The sequence below is a fragment of the Protopterus annectens genome, chromosome 8.part0 (assembly GCF_019279795.1).
Source record: "Protopterus annectens isolate FY-2018-M chromosome 8.part0, PAN1.0, whole genome shotgun sequence".
NCBI classification, from domain to species: domain Eukaryota; kingdom Metazoa; phylum Chordata; order Ceratodontiformes; family Protopteridae; genus Protopterus; species Protopterus annectens.
The window spans coordinates 945,066,412-945,088,567 of NC_056741.1; the positions used below are offsets into that span (position 1 = coordinate 945,066,412).

At 41.1% G+C, this 22,156-nt stretch overlaps 1 protein-coding gene across 3 annotated transcripts in view; it reads right to left on the bottom strand.

Moving 5' to 3' along the window:
• Window positions 1-22,156, bottom strand: part of LOC122809173 (amyloid-like protein 2) — a 1,365,390-nt gene that overhangs the window by 519,629 nt on the left and 823,605 nt on the right. The window lies entirely within an intron of this gene.

The window sequence follows — 22,156 nt, forward strand, 5'->3', positions numbered from 1 at the left end:
AAAATACATTCGACCTTAAGAAAGAAGACGACAGTGCTCGAAAGTGAGCCATAGAGACACCTGACAAAATACATTCGACCTTAAGAAAGAAGACGACAGTGCTCGAAAGTGAGCCATAGAGACACCTGCCAAAATACATTCGACCTTAAGAAAGAAGATGACAGTGCTCGAAAGTGAGCCATAGAGACACCTGCCAAAATACATGCGACCTTGAGAAAGAAGACGACAGTGCTCGAAAGTGAGCCATAGAGACAACTGCCAAAATACATTCGACCTTAAGAAAGAAGCTATGATTTTAAGAGTAGCACACCCAAGAGAAAGGTAGTTAGTGCATAAATTTAAATGTTCTTCTACATGTTCTATGGACTGAAGGTGTATAATAAAGAGGTGATTTAAGAAAAAATGTTTATTTAAAGTCTAAATATAAAAGCTTTGCAAGCAGATCAGTCAATGTTTTCTACACATAAAGGTCCTGCAGGCAGGGCAGAGTCAATGCTTGAGATGAAAACCTAGAAGTGGACCAAAGTGCCGTAGTACGGCATCAAATGATCCTTTCAAGTCCATAAATAAAGCATGTGTGATAAAGCAAGAGTCTATGTTAGAGAACAAGACTGGAAACAGACAAGAGTACTGTAAAAGTACTATACCGGCTAGAAAACTATGTTCATGCTCATGTAAAGTCCGTAGTTACAAACAAATTACAACATTTTTTCATACCTGAGCTTTGCAAGTATTTGGCCAAAGAAGGAAAAGTTGTGATAATTCTATATTCAGAGAGTTATAATTTAGAAGCAGTTTTAGACAGACAAAAAGTAACTTACATACTTGTTGGTAAGGAGAATTGGACCATGACTGTGTAATTGATATGTAAAAGGTGTGATGACGTGTAGGGCAGTCATTAGGAAATGGAGAAGAATGAATGGCTGAGTGAACATATTTTCAAAAGAAGTCTAAATGGGAAGGCATCTTACAACTCCAACAGCGTTTAAGAGTCTGGAACAATAAAGTGGGAGGAAAACAAGAAGGTACAAGATCAGTAGTCTTGAAATGTGACAGTCTCTCCAGTGTTGTCTGAATTGTTGTTAGAATTTCACAATAACACTAAAGAACCAGCAGGAACGATTATGTCTGTGACAGACCTAACTCCCTTCCAAACCTTCTAGCTGGCTGTATTTCACCCAAATAATTACCTTTGGTTATTTTAGCTGAAATGCAACATATTCATGTAAGGGTGGGATAGTTAAATTGGGCTCATGAATTATCTGTCCTCTTCCAACAACATTGCTTTTAGAAAGCAAAGCTCTCAGAATTTTAGCAAACAAATGCCGTAGCACCCTTAATTTTTCTTTTGGTGGTGATGAAAAATTTACTTCACATTGTTAACAAGAAATCAGCAAGATTACACCAGACTACCTCAAGATTAGGGGATTACACAATGGGAATTAATCAATCTGGGAGTGCTTTACCTGAAGATTTATAACCAGAGACATAAGCTTGGTGGGAGAGGTACACTGATTTTTAAAAGGCCAAAAGTAATGCAGATGACAATGGCCACTAGGGTGGTTAGGAGAATCTGAAATTTTGTGCACTGTGATGTGATACCTGGTGACCATCTAAGATTATGTGACAGACAGAGATGAAGTACGCAAGAATTGTCTGCTTTATTAGGGAAAATGAGGTTTAAGCTGATGTAAGGTATAAACTAATTTCTGTTAATTCAAATGGATAGAATGTAAACTGAACTGACAAACATGTAAGTGTGGCCTCAAATGGTCAGTTCCAGTTCGAATACTGATAAAAAGCTAAGTTTGAGCACAAAATCTGCCTTTTGGATTTTTTTTTTTACCATAACAAAAATACCACCTACAAATCTTAAGCTGGAACAATCACCTCTAAAGACTTTTTTCTCTGTAAAAGAGGCAGGCGATGACTACAGAGTCACTTTTCAGACGTGAATCTGATAGTTAAATGAGATTAGGATTTAGAATGGCAGGCCAAGAGTCAAACTAATACACTTTATTATACAGATTTCCCATTGTTTAAATGAATTAGCTTGAAAATACTTGCAGAGAGAGACTGAGAAAAGGGTCCTAGGTTAAGTTTGACATTATTAGAGAAATGCAGCTTTGTCAGATTTGACTGAATGAAAGCTTATGAAATTTGAAAACTGAGTAGTCCCAAATTTGAAATTTTTCTCCCGATAGTAAACAGCAAGGAACAACGGACATTTGAGGCTATAATCAGTCAGATGTGTCTTCTAATAATACAGTACCCTGGCATCAATGATTGTTGTTCTATACAGTGCCTCTTAAAACTTAAGAACTTGAACAGGTAACCTATGACCTTTATAGTTAATAATTATTATAGGCTAGTTTTGCAACTAACTTAGTGAATGCAAAGGCTGAGTATGATGTTTATCCTTACAAGATTAGTGTTCCTTGTCAACACATTTCTTGTATTTTTATTGTACCTGCATTTCCTTTACTGCACTATGGTTGTATGTTGCATACATTAGTAGCATTGACTGTAGCTTTTTTATACTGCAAACTTCAGGTCATTCATTATCTTAATTGATACTTATCAAGCAATTGAGTTAATAGGAGAAAGAAGGGGGAAGTGTATTTAAACAAGTTTGTATTTGCTGTTAGTTGTCTGAAGAAGTCTAGTTATTAAACTAGATGAAAAGCGCTTAACTTTACTTGCTTGTGCTACCAGTGTTTTTATCTTTGTTATTTTAATAAAGAGCTGAAGAGCTGAAGAATTTGAGGTGCTGTTTTTCCTGCCTTGGTTCGGTTTAATACAGTACTAACCCTCCTTTTCTTTCTTCCACCTTCTGTTTTTCTTATCACATGTTCATTTTTAATTTTTCAACCTTGCTCATTTTAGTGACTAAAATTATTACTACTTGTTTGTTTACGAATGCATAGTAGCACAAATATTACAATACAAACTGTGCATATGGTGAATTCAAACTCTCTACTATTACCAAAACTGTACACTAATTCACACACATATTTATTTTTATATCTATGTCCAAATGCTGAATCATAGATATTGCACATTGTTTGCATTTCCCAATGAGCTTTTCTGTATGGGACTCTGTGGTTCTCAGATCAGACAAACCATCCTGATTAGCTAACATAAATAAACAATTAAATGAATCAATATAGTGTCAAGTTAATGATGCTGATTAGAAGAGGAGTGATGCATATGTAAATATCTAGAACACAAGGCAGTTCAAGGCAGATGTTGACATAGTATGTGACATGAGCAAAGAGTAGCAGAGATAGAGAGAGAGGACATCTTTTTACATGGAAAATGCAGTCTGCAGGATCAGTAAAAAGTCCATTATAAAAGGAAAAAAGACAAAACATAAAATCACAGTATTCAGCCAAGACAGATTTACAAGAAAAGTATTAGCCAGCTGAGGCAGGAACCCAAAGATAGGTACCGGCACTTAAACAGTGAATGAAAAGACCTCTCAGAAAATGCTAGTATAGAAGTGAGCAATTAAAACAGTTAATGGTGGTGATGGTGGTGGGGTTACTACAGGACAGACATAAATGGGAAGAGCAATCATAGAAAGGTGATGTGGTAAAATACACCCAGGGCAAAGCAAGGGTGGTCCGGGTTGTTGAGATGAATCCCATCTGCAGTATAATGTCCTCAAGACAGGATTGTGGTGGAATATCAGTCTTCTTCTTCTTCTTTTAGCTGCTCCCGTTAGGGGTCGCCACAGTGGATCAACTGCTTCCATTTCTTCCTGTCCTCTGCATCTTGCTCTGTCACACCAACCACCTGCATGTCCTCTCTCACCACATCTATAAACCTTATCTTAGGCCTACCTCTTTTCCTGTTACCTGGCAGCTTCATCCTTAGCATCTTTTTCCCAATATACTCTGCATCCCTCCTCAGCACATGTCCAAACCAACGTAATCTTGCCTCTCTGGCTTTGTCTCCAAACCTTCCAACCTGGGCTGACCCTCTAATATACTTATTCCTAATCCTGTCCATCCTCGTCACATCCAGTGCAAATCTTAACATCTTCAACTCTGCCAAGTCAAGCTCTGACTCCTGCCTTTTTGTCAATGCCACTGTCTCCAACCCATATAACATGAGCTGGTCTCACTACCTTCTTGTAGACCTTCCCTTTCACTCTTACTGGTAGTCGTCTGTCACAAATCAATCCTGACACTCTTCTCCACCCACTCCATCCTGCCTGTACTCTCTTCTTCACCTCTCTTCCACACTCACCATTACTCTGAACTGTTGATCCCAAGTATTTAAACTCATCCACCTTTCCCACCTCTACTCCCTGCATCCTCACCATTCCTCTATCCTCCCTCTCATTCACACACATATATTCTGTCTTAGTCCTGCTGACCTTCATTCCTCTTCTCTCTAGAGCATATCTCCACCTCTCCAGGGTCTCCTCCACCTGTTCCCTACTCTCACTACAGATCACAATGTCATCTGCAAACATCATAGTCCACGGGGACTTCTGTCTGATCTCGTCTGTCAACCTGTCCATCACCATTTCAGTCCTTCTGTCAATAACATTAGGCCTCAACCTAGCTCTTGGCCATTAAGTATTTTCCAGTACACTTTTCTTTGTCAGGTACTGCATGTAAGCAACATGCTTATAGCAGAACTTGCAGTTCCTGAATGCTGACAAGCATGCATGTACTCACATGCATGCCCATATGCAGACAGGAATGCATGGACACAAGGATACAGGAGCATAGAAAGTCCTAATTATAGGATCATAGGAAGGCAATTGAGTCTCAAGCCCATTTATGCCTTGCGAGTAGTCAGACAGTTTGGTTTTCATATATAATCACAGTAAGTGCAAATACCACCCTGTCATGATGCACAGAACATTTACCATAGACTACAATGCTTTGGCTGCATGAAAGTCTCTTCTCCTGTTAGTACCTTGGGTGCATGCATTTATACCAAGCAATAATGGAACAAAGTCCTTTTTAGATTTTGCTTTACCATTGCCTGCTATGAACTGCACATTTATACCACCATGCAGTTCAACTCAATAATCATAACAGTGGATTAATTTAAATTCCTAAACATTTGTTTCTATTTCCAAATGCCTGATGGGTATGGAAATTTCTGAAAAATTATTAAAATCAGTTAAATCTTTCCCAAAATTATGTTGACACACACGCCCATTAATTCCTTTTTCTATGAAAAAACAGCTCTCTCATTTCATTTGGACTTCAAATCATCTTCAGATATGAAGAACTGAATCTTAGCTGAATAACTTCCTTTACCTCAAGGGCTATCACTCACAAACAGTTGAAATACTTCAAATACTCCACCATAAAAATAGTAGTGATAATTTTGAAATTCACACTAAGCAAGGGAGACAGATCTGAATGCGCAATAAACAAACATTTTTAATAACAAACATTAAGCACTACATTCTATACTTTCAGTACAGTTTTTAAACATTATCTGCTTTAAAGTTCAATTATTACCATTCTAGTGCAAACAGCACATTGTACTTAACTTTATTTTTTACATTATATGATATTCTTGTTGGCAAGAGATTTTGAGAAGGCATCTATTTGTCTATATTAAATTCTACTTTTAGCTGTCAAAGTCTGCAATTCCTATTGACTCAATATGAAATATTATGATTTATGACACAATCTGAGAAGTGTTGGGATAAACAGAAATATTTCACTTATGGAATACGCTGGGGATATGTCATGTAATATGGTTAGGTAAATCGTGATATAGGATCACAGGAATTACAAGGCAGCTAAGTCAAATGGCCATAAGCACCTTGCTAGTATCCACACTTAGGACTTGGCCTTCATGAACACCCATCCAGTTGTGTATTTCCATTTTAAATGCAGTCAGCATGTCATACTGCTTAATTTGGAGATTAATTTGTACCAGAGAAAGGAAGGCACTGCATGACGAATATATACCTCTTCTTTATCTAATTATTTGTTGGAGTAGATTTAGATCCCGGGCCTTAGTGTTAGATGGAATGTTGGACTAATTGAGGTATAAGAGTTACTGGACTACTGGATCCATTATAGCTCATTAAACGAACCCAGGTCAGCCCTAAAGAGTGTCTATGAAAGTAACTACAGGGATAAAGCGTCCAGCCTTTCCTTGTAGTTTAGATCTTTCAGTCCTCTGATCTTTTTAGTTACAGACATCTGGAGTCATTTCAAGTGCTTGCTGTGCTTAGCACAGCATGTCACAAAGGGCAAGTTGTATTCAATCATGGCTCTAATCTATGAATTGTACAAGGAGGTATGGACTTACTTTGATTGGGAAGAAATACATTTTATTATGTTCTGTGCAAGGTAAAATGATTTCCTAAACACTATTGCAGCGTGATGGTTAAATGTAAGAGGGCTGTCTGCATAAGAACCCAACTCTCTCATGCCCTTTTTCATTTTGAAGTGGTTTGTTATCTATTCTATAAGCTGAAGCTGGGGTGCTTAACAAATTGTACACTGTTGTGTTTTTTGGTATTGAGCTTCAAACCATTCTTAGTACAGCAATGGCTGACAAGTGTCAACTCATGCTGGAGTGCATGGCCATTCTTAGTACACCAACGACTGACAAGTGTCAGCTCATGCTGGAGTGCATGGCCATTCTTAGTACACCAATGACCGACAAGTGTCAGCTCATGCTGGAGTGCATAACCATTCTTAGTACACCAATGACTTACAAGTGTCAGCTCATGCTGGAGTGCATGGCCATTCTTAGTACAGCATTGACTGACAAGTGTCAGCTCATGCTGGAGTGCATGGCCATTCTTAGTTCACCAATGACTGACAAGTGTCAGCTCATGCTGGAGTGCATGGCCATTCTTAGTACACCAATGACTGACAAGTGTCAGCTCATGCTGGAGTGCATGGCCATCCTTAGTACACCAACGACTGATAAGTGTCAGCTCATGCTGGAGTACATGTATGTCAGACGGGGATTTGATGATGACTCACAGTTTACAATCATCTGCAAATTTTGTTAACCAAATATCCTCATTTGATAACTGGAGATCTAAGAAGTAGATGCTGAGTAGCAGACTTCAAAGTTCAGATCCTTATGAAAGTCCACTGGCCATCTTTCTGCTCCCAAAAGACCCACCACTAACCCTTACTCTATGTGCCCTGTATTAAAGTCAGCTGAGTACTTGACTAACCACATAAGGGTCAATATAAAGCTTCTTCAATTTGTTTACTACGTCTGTATGTGATATGTGGTTTGTATGTGGTATGTATCAAATTATTTGGCGAGGTCCAAACACTCTATGTGGACAGCTTGTCCACAGCCTACAGTCTGAGAAACCCTCTCAAATAAGTTTACAAGATTCATTAGACAGACTATCCTTTGTAAAGACAAACTGCTGGGGTAGAGTCTGATAAGATTTTTGCTATAATTACATCATTTATAGTATGTTCCATCACCCTGCATACATAATACGCATTAGGCTGATGGGTTTGTAACTCTTGGGATCTGTGGTGAGACAGTCCTTGTGGAGTGACATAACAACATCTGTGCACCACTCCTATGGAACAAATCCAGTTACTTCGCTCAGGTTGAAGATGGTGAGGAGTGAATCCACAACTGGTTGCTTTGTACTATTAATTAGACAACTGGATATGTTGTCACGCCTAATGGATGAGGTATTCTTTGTTTTAGAAAGTACCTTCAGTACATGCTCTTTACTTATGGATGGTGGCTTACTTATGGATGGTGGCTTGACTGTACCAGCGATAAGTGGGACTGGAATAGAAATCTCTGGTGTGAAATTGGCACTAAACTAATTTGCCATTATGTTGACAACATCTGTTAGACTGGAATACTTTATACCATTATAACATAACTAAAGATGGATTTGTAGTTGTCTTGGACTTCTGTAGCTAGTCTGAGTTCATGGGATGCCTCTGCTTTTCTTATGTCATTTTTAGTTTCTTATCTGTTTGACATTTTCCTTCATTTGAAGAGTCAGTTGTGCTGCTTTATTGCTTTAGTAGTTACTTCTTTTTAATACACAGTTCCTTAATGCTTGGGGACCATCACACTGGTTTGCTTTCAGACTTCCCCTTTGCTTTTATCTAGTTGGGACTGCCAATTTAATACATTTGTCCAAGTACAAGTAGAACTTTTCTGTACAACTCTTTTCCAGTCTCAGCATTATGTGTTTGGGATTGATTTCTGTGTTCACTTGTGGATTTAACATTAAAAACTTTGGTTTTGACATCCGTGGCTCTGGCAGTTTGGTACTTCACTTTGTTTCTTGGTTTTAGTGTACCAAAGTTCGTTTTGGATTATGGGAAATGCCATTACACTCAGATTTACAGATTTGTCATAAAATTGCAAGTGATTTGTAAATCTGAAGTCCTTTAATTCTGTGATATTTGTTCCTGATGGTTTGGAGATTTTGATGGAGAAACTAGTTTGCAGTTTGACTTCACCGGTGAAGTAGAAATGCTGGACATAGTACATGTAGATGCTAAGTTTAAGACCAGATCAGGTATATTCTTTTGTCTGGCAGGTTATTTAACAATTTGGTCCAGGATGTTTCGTTTAAAAAATCTAAGAATAATTGCGCTTATCCTTTGTTGGTGGTATAGATCCCCCAGATAATCATTGGAGATTTTAAATAACCTAAGATAACAGTATTCCTACTTATGTAGAGTTCATCCAGAATATTTAGGAAAGTTATATGATTTTCTGGAGACATGTATGGATTCTGCATGTCTTCCTTGTGTTTGCACTGGTTTTCTCAGTGTGCTCCAGTTTCTTTCCACATTTCAAAGACATGCAGTAGATGGATTAGACATTCAGAATCACCCTTAGGTGTATGTGCATGTGAGTGCTGCAACACAGAACAATACGGCAGGACTAGCTACCTACTGGTGTGCACACTGGCTGTAGATGATGGTCACTGTTGATGTGACATCCCAACCCCATACAAAAAATGGGAAAAGGGGGATTATGAATGGATGGATTGAGGGAATTATGTAACACTATCAGCTGAAAGCTGATCTTATTTAGCATGATTTGACTCTCTATGAGCTCTACTTGAAGGTGTCTAGGTATTTGTTTTAAAGTAATGTGGTCTCTCTAACAAATATGTAAATGCTACACAGTTTCTATCAGATTTAAATGAGTGGTAAGCACAAAACCCAGGTAAGGAGGAAGTGTTCTCTAGGCATTTAAACCAGATTTCTGTAATGACACATACATGGATGTGCTTCGAATGCAGGAGGACATCAAGTTCTGTTAAAACTTCTGGCATTAAATAGAGCCTAGGTGATATGATCCAATGGTTTACTTGTTTTGAAAGCTATGTTCTCGGTTCATCAGCAGGACCATGCCTAAAAAGTCATAATGGGGACTTCAAAAGCTTTCACCAGTATGCAGAATCTCTTGAATAAAAGCAAGAATGGTTGCTAATAATCTCATCTCATGCTTACACATATTGGATCTCACTCAAATTATATCAGGTATTTAGCGATTGTTAAAGCCAATCATCTTTTGTTTATAGCTCTGCATAAGTTTTGATGATGGAAGGATTATACTCTTAAGTCCTTCCTGCATTTCTTACATGCACGGATAACTATGTCATGTCTCCCTCCATATTTCCCAGGGTTCTGTACTCAAACATGGGCCATCACCATGCCATACTCATACCAGTGTGGTATAAGGATCAATAATCTTGGCTCCTGAGAGCCAGATCGCTGTTATGTTGTTTTTAACCAGCCTTGTGAGTGTAGTATCCATGTGCCTAACTATGGAGTCACCAGACACTAGTACACTTCAATTTGTATTTGAAGATTTCTTTGGTGTAACTGGTTTAGGATGTGCTTTTTCCTCGTGACTGTTGTTGTTAAGTGGTGTTGCCGTCATTTACACTGTGCCTTTCACCTACTAGTCAGTTGCAGCTTGAGCAAGATTTTTTTTAGTGGCTCAGCATATGATAATTTAGTTTGTATGTGTTTATTGTGGTGTAAGTGAGAAAGCTCACAGAATGGATTTTATTGTGAAAGTATGGTCTCAATTTTCAGTAGGTACTTGCACCCTGCATGTATAGACAGTGATGAGTTAAGTCAAAGATCACTCACGGTCTGTGCACATCAGGCGACTGTTACATTGCCTGAGTGCACTACCAAGTGCTATGACATTGGCAACAAAGGACAGACTATTTTGCAGACCTATCATGCTGACCAAGGGTGTGATGTGCACGAGGGAAGAACAAGAGAAAATAACAGTGTTTCATTTCCTGGGTTAAAGTACTTGCTCGTGAAACATAGTAGACATACATGAATTAAGGTCTGAGCACTAAATTAGCTGTATGCAGTCTATATTCTAATCTAGCTCAGCTATAACTTTGGTCTACTCTGTGAAGTTAAAATTAAAGCATTTCAACACCTACTTAAGGTATTGATTTGGGGTAAAATAATAAAATGCAGATAGAAAAAGAAAAAAAGTTTTAATGTACCAAAACCAAGTAGGCATAAACAGTATTCTGCACTGACTATAATATCAGCTTTAGTTGTGCAATGATAACCTGTTGCTTAACTCTGCCATTTAAGCAGGTAACTGAAAGGTGGAGTTAACTAAGGTTCCTAAGAGATAATCTGAAAGTGAAAGTGCCTGCATCTGTGGAGCACTGCCACCTACTGTAAAGCTGGAAATGTGAAAGAACCAGTAAGAAAGCAGTTAACGCTCCAGCTAATAATGTCCACCCCTCAGAAACAGCAGTAAATTATTCCCTGCTACAGAATAATCACAACTGCACTCATGAAGTTTACATTCTGACTAGAAAATCAACTGATACTGTGTTTTAATGTAAGACTAAATGTAAAGGTCAGTTTCTTTCTGATACCTTTTCACTTTTACTGAAGTAGGGTGACCAGCATCCAAAATGTTGTTGACAGTATCAATGAATGACAACAGCACCGTGATAGTGCTGTGACCCAGATGAAACCCATGCTGGGTAGTGGCAAGAAGATATTTTTTGAGAGGTGTTTTGGTAGTTGTGTCTGTACACATTTTTCTAAGATTTTTCTAAGATGTTTGATAATGGGGAGAGTCTAGAGATAGGGTGATAGTTGGTGAGGTCGTGGGAATTTCCTTCATTATGTAAGGAGGTTATGATAGATTTTTTTTCCCTAAATGGGGAAATAGGATTCTGAGATGGAGCGATTTAGGAGAACAGTTGTAACAGCCAGCCAGCTTCCAAAGCTTCAGGGCACCTGCCGTATACCCAGTCAGCCAGTTTGAGTTGAGTTGACTAAAAAGCCCTTCAAAGCTTTCCTGTCGCTGAAGAATATGCTCCTCTGGTGGCTTTCAAGGATTGACTGGTTGGCTTTTGCTGTTCCTTTGCTGACACCTATGTCCCCTTTGGGGAAAAAAAAACTTCCACATTATATAAATTCTGTAGAACTTTCCTGCTTAGGAAATATTTTTGTTAAGTTAGGAGTGTACGTTTTGATGGATTGTCATGAGACTTGACTGTTTTTGTAAATGGGAGGTCTCTTTTTCCCTCTCGCTTTAAAAGTTATTGAAAGTAACTGAAATTTTTTTTTTTCTGTGTATATAAAAATGTTTTTTACTCTTTCATTTTGATGGGGCAGCCACAGTGGTGCAGCGGTTAGTGTTGCCGCCTCACAGCAAGAGGTTCTCCAGTTCAATCCTTGGCTGGGGTGCCTTTTATGCGGAGTCTGCATGTCCTCCCTGTGGTCGTGTGCGTTTCCTCCAGATGCTCCGGTTTCATCCCAAAGACATGCTTGTAGGTGGACTGGACACTCTAAATTGGCCCTAGGTGTGAGTGTGTGTGTGCCTTCTGTGGAAGGTTGGGCGCCAGGCTGGAAACTTGACACTGTAAAACTCCACTGCCAATCATGAGCAGACAGGTGATCCGCTGTGGTGGCCCCTAACCGGGAAAAGCTGAAAGAAGAAGAAGACCTTTTCACTTTTGTCTGTCTAAAGCATGTTTTACATTAAGAAGGCTGGGTCTGCAATACTTGTGGGATTAGAAAGGTAGCCTGGTCTGTCCGAGATGAGAAACTTACAAGGGAGATTAAAGTGACAATTACTTGTTGAAGCTAGTTGGTACCTTTTCCCTTTTGCATAACTAAAGTGTGTTTTAGCATTAGGAAGACTGGGACTGCTATTCTAGTGGAAATAGTAAAGTAGCCTGGTCAGTCCGAGTTGGGAAACACACAGGGAGGCTTAAAGAGAGATTGTTTCATCAGCCAGAGGGCTTTTTAGGCACTTAGTTCGGTGTTAATCAGCACTCAAGAGCTATTTTTGATGTGCTTTTACATTAAAAAGTTCCAAGAATATCCATCTTGTAGAAGAAGGTGTTTACCTGGTCTCTCCGAGCTGGAAGGCATGCCTGGAAGCTTAAAATGTAGTCATTTATTGCCCAGAGGGCACAAAAGTTAGTCTTCATCTTTTTCTGTCTACTATAAATTAGATAAATTTTTGGGGAACTGTTCACCACTTGTTGGTGTTTAGCTGTACCCTGTATGGTAGCAGACCTATAAAGCTAGCACTTAGGACTTTAACCAGTAACACAGAAAGGCTACATAGGACACATAGGACAGTTAGTGTCATACAGCACTAAGATTATAGGATTATCTAACATCTAGCCCTCACCGTAGACACCACCCAGGTGACCACTGCAAAACCAAGACTCTAAAGCATAACAGCCCAACCCTAACACAGGTCCTGACAACATGGATTTGCAATTTCCTAATGTCTCTTTTTTTCAGCTTGGTAGATAAGTGCATCTTGAGAGAATGTAACAATTGTCTCATGTATTCAGGCAAACTTTTAATCCTTAAAGAACTGACACAATATGTGAGAGATGTATAGAAATCAATTCCTTGGAGGCGAAAATTTCACTTATAAGCAAGGTTGGCAAGAACACACAATACATCCTTCACACATAAAGCTAACCACATACATAACTCTTCTTATGCTGAGGTTCTTAAAAGAAACCTTTCCAAACTTCAGAGACCTGTTAAGCCATAAATCTGCAACACCAGCCATCAATAATCACTAAAGTATACACCAAAAGCAAATCCTAACACTGCATGTAAGCCTACACCCAATGATGCATCCAAAACAAAACAAAGCCCATAAGGCAAGCAAAAACTTTACCTTGTACTCTTGTTACAGGAGATTCTATTGTATGGCACACAGATACTCCTCTCACCAGGATGGACAAGGCAAAGATAATGGTTAGTTGCCTATCTGGAGCTAGGATCTGCAATGCCAAGTATGCAGTCAGGCCACTGCACCAACATGATTCTATTATGGTTCATGTGGGTGTAAAGGACCTGAGGCATACCTCTCTGGACTATACGAAAAGAGACATTATGGCTCTATACCTGAATATGTGTCACAGACAGATGCATGCCTTGCACCTGGCAGCATTCCATCTTCCCCAAGGATGATGCCACAGTATGAAAAGAAAATGATTAATTTGAATAATTGGTTTATTTTCTAGTGTCTCCTCAGGGGAATTCAATGACTATCAGCATGGGAAGACATGTTTATCAGACCACATTGCCTTGCCAAGGATGGTCTGCATCATCCCCTTTGGGCTTTCGGATATTGGCTAACACTTTATCCACCTAGTTATAACCTTTTTTTAGTCAATGTCAAATTGACAAAAATACCAACATAGCAAAAAAAAAAAAAAAAAAATCTCAAATCAACCTTAAGATGTTACTGCTCAATGCTAGGAGACTAAAGAACAAACTCCACAGCCTACCAGCCCTCCTCTCTCTGCAGAATGTAGACATCATTGATGTTATTGAGACTTGGTATAAAGTATTCTGGCAGCGGAAGACTACAGTGCCTTCCACAGATTAATACCAACAGCAGCACGAACAGGGGCTAAAGGTGGAGGTGTCTCAATCCATGTTAGCAGTAATATAACTCTAGATTGGTTAAACAGGATGATGCCATATAGATTGGTTAAACAGGATGATGCCATATCAAAGTCTCCATCGACAAGGTTGGTTTTCTGCCTTGTAATGGCCAGCTACAGGTCACCCTCTATGACCCACAAAACTCACAATTCTTATCTAGACCTACTACAGGCAATCACCATCCAATGAAATAACCCTATTTGTGGTGGGCTTTAACTGCCCCTCTATTGACTGGGAAATGTACACTGCCTCTAACTCACAGGCACAGTCTTTCCTGGACTTCATCAACACAGACACCCTGGACAAGAAGTGTACTCTCCAACCACACAACACGTCAAGCATATTTGACCTAGTACTCACCAAGGCAAGGGAGCACTGCTCCCCCCACCCACGTCTTGTCCTCATTGGTGAGGTTGGACCACAAAGCTCAAGCCCACAAAATAAAATTCAATCCAGAAAACACAACTAAACCTGTAACACTTAGGAACTACAGTAAAGAAAACTACATCCCATTAAGTGACAATATGTGAAAATCCATGGTTTCCCCAAATCCTGAGAACACAGGTATCTATGCAGAATTGTTTACAGAAACCCTGTACAAATATGCATTGATGCTGCCATACCTACCAGAAGTAAGCTCAGATCTAACACCAAAACAAACCACACTGGTGGAGTACTTAACAAGACTATATAACAAAAGAAAAAAAAGTCTTGATCAAAATCAGAAAGAGCAATTCTTATAGAGACAAGAGCTCTCTGATTCAACTAAACAAGAAACTAAGAGGTCTAATAAAGGCCATTAATGAGGACAGGATAGCCTCCCAGGCTAAGGACAGTCACAAGGCCATCTTCAGCTATGTCAGGAATCTTAAAGGTAATACTCAGCAGTGTGCAGAAATGGAGATAAATGGCACAACTTTCAATAACCAGGGTGACATAGCAAATCTACTGGCTGATAAATTTAGGTCTAACTTCACTCTCCCCACCCTTCCCCCACTACTCCCCTGTGATATCCCTTCTAGCACATCCTTCCCAACTATCAACAAGGAGTAGGCCCTGGAAGTGCTCACTAAGGTCAAAAACACTGATTCAGTGGGTCTCGACAATATTCCCTGTTGCCTCCTAAATAACCCAAAATATGACCTAACAGGACCACTTGAGGCATTCTTTAACTACAGCCTCAAATCGGGTTACATGACAGGTAAATGGACGGCTGCAATGGTCATTCTTCTTCATAAGATTGGACCATCAGTTGACCCCAGGAACTACAAACTCCTCAGTCTGACAAGTCTAATATGCAAATCCATGGAACAAATTATAATAGAAATGATCAAGAAGGACACTGGCAACCTACAGACACTGGACCTATCCATGTTTGGTTTTGGTAAGGAAACTTCTTTCCTACTTAACCTTTTAGACTTCTTTGAGAGGATCACAATGGTTACGGATATAGGGAAAATTGTGCATAATACCTACCTTGACCTGGACAAGGTGTTTAATACAATACCTCACTCAGGAATTGTTGACAAACTCTCAGAACTAGGCATAAATCCCAGCATAACTCACTGGATTGCCAGCTGGCTCACAGATAGGCCTTAAGAAGTCAGGATCTCTAATACCACCTTCACCAACAAACTGGACACCATCAGAATACCCCAGCGTTCTTTGTTAATTTAGCTCTGTTTGGCATCTACTTCTTGGAAGTCAAAGCTAATGTCAAAGTCCTAGGGCTCACCAAGTTCAAACATGACTGTAAAAGTACAGTTTTGTACCTACCATAAATGTAGATGTTCGATTGCTAATACAGCTGCAGTCATTACAGATGAGTTCTCCTGCCGTCAGGCGGGTCCTCGGTCAGCCGAATTCCAAAGTCTAGGTCCGGCGTTGGTTGTAGTCGCTTCTTCCCTGAAGTCAGTGTGACAGGGGTAGAAAAGAACCAGCCGATGCCATTTTCTTCAGTCTTTCTTGCCCCAGATGTCAGGTGCCCCCAGAAGGAAGGCAATACCTAATTTTAGATATATGTACATATATATAATGCAATGCAAAATAGTCAAAAAACAGTAGTTGCAAGCAAATGCATCATAAAAGAATAACCCCAAACAGGTTGTATGAGGAGGTGTAGCCACTAGGCCTGTCCCAAGAGGGGAAGGAGGGAGGGAAACCTGGACTGCAGCTGTATTAGCACTCGAACATCTACATTTATGGTAGGTACAAAACTGTACTATGTTCATCATGCATACAGCTGCAGTCATTACAGATGGGTAGAATCCCAAAGCTACGCAAGGGGTGGTAGGCACTAGGTGGAACTGGGAGGAGCCAGAATGCCCTGCAAAACTGCAGTGGCAAAGCCTGCTCTAGTTTTGGAGTATAAAGGTAGGTGGTAGTGTTTAGTGAAGGTATGCACAGAACTCCAAGTGGCTGCTTTCAAAATATCTTTGGTAGGAACTCCTCTGAGGAAGGCTGCAGAGGTAGCTGTGGCCCCTGTGGAGTGGGGTCTGATGCCTGCAGGTACAGATTTACCATGAAAAGAGTAACAAAAACGTATGCAGTGACCTATCCATTTTGAAATTGTCTGTTTGGAAATTGGCTTCCCTTGAGCTCCTGCAGTGTAGGACACAAAGAGTTGTTCTGATTTTCTGAAAGGCTTTGTTCTGTCCAAATAGTAACGCAGCTGTCTGTGGATGTCCAAGGAATGTAGCAGCCTTTCCCCTTTGTTTTGAGGATTGGGGTAAAAGGTAGGTAAGTGTATGGCCTGATTTAAAGCTACCCTGGATACTACTTTAGGCATAAATGACGGGTTGGTTCGTAGGGAAACCCTGTCCTGATGGAAGATGATAAAGGGCTGCACAGCCATGAGGGCTTGTAGTTCCAAGACCCTACGAGCTGAGGTAATAGCCAGAAGGAAAGCTGTTTTCCAGGACAAATATTGCAAATCTGCTGAGGCAGCTGGCTCAAAAGGAGGCAAGGTTAACTTTTCTAGAATGTAATTAAGATCCCAAGCAGGAATTGGTTGTTTCCTTGGAGGTCTTATATTCTTAGCCCCTCTGAGGAACTGTCTTAAAAGTGGGTGAGAGAATAAAGGTGGATCAGTGTTGTATTCTGCAGAAATGGCTGATGCATGGATTTTGATGGAGGAGAATGAAGCAGCTCAGCTAGATACTGTAATATTTGAGGCAAATTCAGTTTTCCAGGATCCTAGCCCTTTTTCTCATTCCAAGCACAAAACCGTTTCCATTTTGCGGAGTAAGCTTTTCTAGTAGACGGCCTTCTGGCCTCCAAAATGACATCCTGCACCTCCTTGGAGAGTAGGGTCTGTTGTGATGTTAAGGAATCTTCCATGCGGCCATATTGAGTGTTTTCAGCTGACCGTGAAGAGTTTTGTAGCTGTGCTGAGTCAGAAGAAGAGGCATTAGAGGCAGGGTCCATGGAGGAGAATGCGTCAGGCTCCTCAGGAGTGGATACCAGTGTTGTCTTGGCCAGTCTGGAGCAATCAGAATCATCTTTGGTCTGTCTGATCTCGCTTTTAAAAGCACTTTGGGCAGTAGAGGAAGAGGTGGGAAGGCGTAAACTGTCAGTGCTGTCCAACTGAAAGACAGAGCGTCCACTCGCCAGGCCTTTGGATGAAATGTCCTTGAACAGAATTTTGTTAATTGATGATTTTTGTGGGAGGCAAAGAGATCTATGTCTGGCCTTCCCCACGCTTGGATTATCTCTGCAAAAACTTGAGGATGCAACTTCCATTCATGTGGATCTGTCATATTTCTGCTTAGGTTGTCTGCCAGCATGTTTTCCATGCCTGGCAAGTACTGTGCTTGAAGTTCGATGTGCAACTCCAGAGCCATGTTCCAAAGTGACATGGCCAGCCTGCATAGGGGGTATGAATGTGTTCCTCCTTGTTTGTTTATGTACCACATTACTGTGGTGTTGTCTGTCTTTATCAATAGTTGACCTGGATGGAGAAGGTCTTTGAAATCTATAATAGCATTTATTACTGCTAGCATCTCCTTTTGATTGATGTGAAGGTGCTTTTCCTTTTGGGACCATTTGCCCTGAATGCACCGGTCTGTCATGTGTGCCCCCCAGGCCTAGTCTGAGGCGTCTGTTGTGATGACTTGATTTGCTTGAGGCTTGCAGAAAGGTAGACCTGTGTTTGTTTGGCATGCTTGAGCCCACCATAGAAATTCCTTTTGCAAACATGGAATTAGTGGTATTGTTGTTTCCAAACTGTGGCTGTGTTGAGACCATAGGTTTTTTAGGTACCATTGAAGTTTCCTCATATGCAACTTTGCACATGGGATGAGTAGAATACAAGATGCCATGAATCCCAGAGCCTGCAGGATTTTCCTTGCAGTAAGCCTGGTGCAATTTGCTAGTGTCTTGAAGTATTGAGTTATTTGCCGCTGTTTTTCTGGCATAAGATAGGCCATTTGGGTGTTTGTGTCCAAGTTGGCACCCAGGAAAATTATTTTCTGACATGGCGTTAGCCTGGATTTCTCTTTGTTGACTGTGTATCCCAGAGAATTCAATAACCGTGTTACATAAGCCAGATGTTCCAGAAGTATGTGTTTGCTGTCCGCTTGGATCAGGCAGTCGTCCAAATAAGGGTATATTTGTATCCCTTGAAGTCTGCAGTAGGCAATTACTGATGCCAGGCATTTCGTGAATACTCTGGGCGCAGTAGATAAGCCAAAGGGCAATGCAGAGAATTGATAGTGGATTGAACCTGCAAGAAATCTGAGGTATCTTCTGCAGCTTTGTCTGATTGGGACATGCAGGTATGCCTCCTTGAGGTCTAATGATACCAGCCAAGACCCCTTGCCCAGCATGGGAAGAAGCTGCTGTAAAGTGAGCATCTTGAATTTTGGTACGAGTAGAAATGTGTTAATGATGGATAAGTCCAAAATGGGTCTCCAATCTGTTCCCTTCCTTGGCACCAGGAATAGTCTGGAATAAAAACCTTGACCTTGTTCGTGAGTAGGTACCTCTTGAATAGCTTTCATGCCCATGAGCTTTGAAATTTGTATTTGAGCCTCTGCCCTTAGATTGTGTGGCAGGTTCGGCATGCCTCTCATTTTTGGAAGGGTGAGAAAATAAAATCTGTAGCCTCTGTTTATAATGTCCAGGATCCATTTGTCTTTTGTGACAATATGCCAATTTTTTAAAAATAATGCCAGCTTTCCTCCTAAGGGTGCTGCCATTTGAGCCTTGTTTGGCATGCAAAGGGGGAAGTCATTGGGTTTGCTTCCTGTATTGCTGTGAACTATCTTCGCCACCTCTTGGTGTTGGAGTTTGCCATTGTCTGCCTCTATACGATCCTTGAGATTGTCCTCTGCCCCTTGGGCACCTGTATCTACCTCTTTGGGGTCTGTCTGTGGCTGGAAAGGAAAGGCCAATTTCTACTAAAATGTGGTGGTTGTACCTGTAGAAAATCTTTAACAGTTTGCATAGATTTAGCTTTTTCTTCCATTTTCCTTAATACCTCCTCAGCATTAGCACCAAATAATACATCCTTTTGTAGAGGAGCATCTAGTAATTTAGCTTTGACATGATCAGGCAAGGTTTGTTCCCTAAGCCAGGCATGTCTACGTATGATTGATCCTGTAACAGCAGCACTACTTGAGGCCTCTAGAGCATCATAACCACATTGTAAGGTGTGCTTACCCACTTGTTCTGCACTATGCATCATATCCTGCAACTCCTTCAAATCTGGTTGTTCAGGTTGTGACATTTTACTTTTCAATTGTGATAACAGAAACTGTTAATATTTAAGCATATGGAACTGACAGTTTAAAGCCCTCATGGCTAGGGTAGCTGAGGTATATACCTTTTTCCCCACCTTTCTAAGGATCGAGAATCTCTCTCGGAAGGTAATGGATTTTTAGCAGTAGAGGCCTTCATTCCCTTGGGGCCCTGAGAAATGGTTTCAGGGTCAGCAGTATGGCTTTTGTAAAGAAATTGGTGTGAGTTAGGAACTCTGTAGTACCTATCAGGCTTGACTGGGGCTGGAGGCAGGGAATCCGGATTAAGGCAGGCCTCTTAGTAAACATCATCAAGTATGTCCAAGACAGGAGGTATCGCCAGTGGCCTGTGCTGAGGTAGCAAAAGAAATTCCCTAAGCCTTTTCTTGGAATCTGAATAATCTTGGCCTTCCCAGTGGAAGTGTTCCCTCAAGGTATGCAAGGTTTCCCGAATGAGTAATCCTCTGGGGGGGGATACAGAAGGAATGGACTCCTCTGCATCGGAGTCTTCAAAAGGAGAGTAAGAATGTTCCTCCTCATCAGAATGCTCTGAAATAATGGAGCCCTGATCAGAAGAGGGTGATTCTTCATCCACCTTGGGTCTTTTGTCAGGTGGGGGTTGGGAACCCCTGATAAGAGTAATTAAATCCTCAGCCATTTTAAGCATCTGCTTTTTAGGCATGGGACCTGGAGATGGGCCCTGTGCAGCAGGTCTCTTGGAGTGCATGGCTGATTTAGACTTAGTAAAGGCCTTGATGGAAAAGGAAGAGGAAGGCCTGAAGACACCATGGGAGGAGATAGACCTGTCCACATTATGAGGCTCAACACTAACAGTGGCTTCGGTATCTGTAGTCGGGGTGTGGGCCGAGGAACCTGCGGCCTCGGTTACAGAGGACACCGCCAGAGAAGTGTCATCGGTAGCCAGGGGCTGCGTAGGCGCCTCGCTGAGAACCGGACCATGTGTAGTTGGTTTTGGCGTGGTGTCGGTGGAGGCCACGGATCTCGCGTGTTGGTCCTTGACCTTGCGTTTTTTGGACAAAACAGGAGTCGGAGTCTCCGACGACATTATATAGTTAAAAGCTTTCCCAAAGTAGCGCTGGGCGAACTCCGCCCGATGCTTAATAGTGCGTTCATTGAAAGTAGCACAAAAGCGACAGCCCGAGATGTCGTGGTCTGGGCCTAAACAAGGTATACAAAGGGAATGGAAATCCTTATGCGGTATTTGCTTCCCACAAGAAATACAATTGTTAACTTTGTCTGACATCGGTCTGAGGCAAGAAAAGTTTCCCCAACGGGGTACTTAGCTTTAAAGAAGACTTCGGTTTCAAAATTTTCGTAATTTCATGAGCTGGCCGACCGGCACTTGCGAACTGCTTCTGCTTCGTGCACCACGCGGCAAAAAAGACTGAAGAAAATGGCGTTGGCTGGTTCTTTTATACCCCTGTCGCACTGACATCAGGGAAGAAGCGACTACAACCGAAGCCGGACCTAGACTTTGCAATTCGGCCGACCAAGGACCCGCCTGACGGCAGGAGAACCCATCTGTAATGACTGCAGCTGTATGCACGATGAACATCTGGGAGCTATCATAGATTCCTCCAGAACACCAACATCTACAAGAGGGTCTAACGCAAACAAATAATTAGTGCAAAAGCCATGGATTACAACTCAGTGCAAAGAAATGCATTATAGTCTCCTTTGGGAAAGCATCCACCCTGATAATTACTTCATTAAATAAAACACCCCCTAAGAGCTGACACAGTAGTTTGGGATCTGGGAACATATGTAGACAAAAAACCTGGTGTTTGACCAACACACAAACAAGAGTATGAAAATCATTTGCTCAACTCATAAGCAAGAGTTTGGCACTCAAGTCCAAGGAAGTAATACTACCAGTCTAGTCAGCCCTTATCAGACACATCACAGAGTACAATGCCCCATTTGGCATGTACCTAGCCAGCCACATGCAAGCTTCCTTACCAGGAGAATTCAGGGCATGAATACCCTGTCCTACACAGATCACCTTAAGGTTCTATATCTGTACTCAGTCTTCTCTATGTTATTAAAAGGGGATCTCGGCCTAGCGTACACGATGTCCTCGGATCCAATTCTAATGGATCTGTTGTACATGCACAAGACAAATTACAACAGAAACACTAGATACAAAGACCTGAACTTTGTCTGCAACATAAACAGAACCTGTTGGAGGGACTGCTATGTGTCAGAAAGGATCCCCACACCATGGAATAAGCTCCCCATCTGTGTGAAACAGAGTTCATCACTGACCCTGTTCAAAAGAAATGTTGATCAATGGATGGGAAACGACAATTTCATCCCTGGTCTTGTCCCATATCTCTGATGGATTGAGGGCGACAGTAAGTAAAATACTCCCCCGACTTATGAAACCCCCCCCCCCACCCACACACATAACCCTTAGTTACCTCTTTACTAACATACCCCACCATACTGGCATCCAAGGAA